We start from the raw sequence: 2,132 nt of genomic DNA, 5'->3' as shown, positions 1-2,132 counted from the left end.
TTTTCCAGTTTTATTGCTGTTACTTATTTCTAGTTTATTCCATTGTGGTCAAAAAAGATACTTTGAATGATTTTGGTATATTTTAATGTGTTAAGACTGTTTTGTGACCTAACACATGATCTGTCCTGGAAAATGTTCTGTGTATGCTTGTGAAGAATGGTATTTTGCTGTTGGGTGGTAAGTTCTGTATATGTCTCTTAGGTACATTTGGTTTATAGTGTTATTCAAGCCAACTGTTTCTTTATTGATTTTCTGTCTGGATGGTCTATCTATTATTATAAGTGGGATATTGTGGTCCTCTACTCTTATTGTATTGCTGGTAATTTCTACCTTCAAATCTATCAAGCTTTGCTTTATGTATTTAGATGTTCTGATGTAGGGTATGTATATAACTGTTATTTCTTCACATTGAATTGACCCTTTTATCATTATATAACGAACTTTGTCTCTAGAGACAGTTTTATCCTTAAAGTCTGTTTTATCTGATATAAATATAGTCACCTCTGCTTTTTTTTGGTTACTATTTTCATGAAATACCTATTCTCATCCCTTCACTATCAATCTATCTTTGTTTTTAAATCTAAAGTGAGTCTTTTGTAGACAGCTTATTGCTGGATCTTGTTTTTTGTTTTTAACCCATCCAGTCACTCTATTCTTTTTCATTGGTGTGTTTAATTCACTTACATTTAAGATAATTATTAAGTAAAGACTTACTATTACCATTTTGTTAATTATTTTCTGTCTCTTTTGCATTTGTTTTGTCCCTGTCCTCATCTCTTGATGTTTTCCTTTGTTTTTTGATGATTTAATGTAGTGATTTGCTTTTATTTTTTTCCCTTTATCATTTGAATATCTATCATAGGGGTTTTTTTTTGTGTGTGTAGTTAGCTCAAAGCTTTCATAAATTATCTTTTGGTTATAACCTTCTATTTTAAGTTGATAACAGCTTCAATTCCATACGAAAATACTATACTTCTATTCTACCCCATATATTTTGTGTTCTTGCAGTCAGAATTTGCTTATCTTTATATTTTGTATCATGAGCAAATTTTTATTTCTTAATTTTTTTATTAGGCTTAAAAGTAATTTACACACCACTATTATAGTCATACTTTAATCTGTATGTATCTATATATTTACCTTGCCAGTGAAATTTACATTTTCAAATGCTTTCATGTTGCTATTTAGCATGTTTTTGTTTCCATTTGAAGAACTCCGTTAAGCATTTCTTGTAAGGTAAGCCTAGTGGTATCAAACTCCCTCAGTTTTTGCTTGACTAGGAAAGACTTTATCTCTGCTACATTTTTAAAAGATAATTTTTCCAGGTATAGTATTCTTGGTTAGCAGTATCACTTTTTGTACTTTGAATATATCATCTGATTATCTCATGGCCTGCAAGGTTTCTGCTGAGAAATCTGCTGATAGTCATATGGGGGTTCCCTTATATGTGACAAGTTGATTTTCTCTTGCTGCTTTCAAAATTCTCTTTGTCCTCGACTTGTGACAATTTGATTATAGTATGTCTGAATATAAGATTTTGGTTGATCTTGTTTGGAGAATTTTTAGCTTCATGAATGGGGCTGTTTGCTTCCTTCCCCAAAATATGGAACGCTTCATGAATTTGTGTGACATCCTTGTGCAGGAGCCAAATTAATCTTCTATAGATAGTTGCAATTATAGCGTATGTGCTGCTGAAGCAAGAATGAATTATTTTTAGTAGGTTTATTTATATATCCTTCCATTATTTCTTTATGCAAATACAAGCAAACAAATATTCTTATTTTACTCTCATTTTACACAAAAGATAGCATACTATATATATTGCTCTGTAATTTGCTTTTTTCACTTGATATATCCTGGAGGTCTTTGGAGTACGTAGGGATATTTCTTATTATTTTATATATTAATAGCTGTACTATATTCCATTCTGTGGATGAGGCAAGGCTAATTTCACTAGTCCACCATACTCGTCCACTGAGTTTTTTTCAGTCTTTTGCTATTGCAAACAATCTTGCAATGAATAACCTTGTGCATATGTTGTTTTATGTGTGTTTCTGTGTGTGTTCTGTAGGATTGTTTCCAGATGTGGCCATGCTGAGTCAAAGGACATATGAGTTTGAAGTTTTTGATAG

At 31.3% G+C, this 2,132-nt stretch overlaps 1 non-coding gene across 1 annotated transcript; it reads right to left on the bottom strand.

Annotated features, from left to right (window-relative positions):
- Positions 1-1,597: 1,597 nt before the first annotated feature.
- Positions 1,598-1,700, bottom strand: LOC131401530 (U6 spliceosomal RNA). Its single transcript, XR_009217728.1, has one exon. It is a non-coding gene; the product is annotated as a U6 spliceosomal RNA (small nuclear RNA).
- Positions 1,701-2,132: the final 432 nt, after the last annotated feature.

The sequence above is a fragment of the Diceros bicornis genome, chromosome X (assembly GCF_020826845.1).
Source record: "Diceros bicornis minor isolate mBicDic1 chromosome X, mDicBic1.mat.cur, whole genome shotgun sequence".
Classification (NCBI taxonomy): domain Eukaryota; kingdom Metazoa; phylum Chordata; class Mammalia; order Perissodactyla; family Rhinocerotidae; genus Diceros; species Diceros bicornis.
This window is presented reverse-complemented; position numbering and strand designations above follow the sequence as displayed.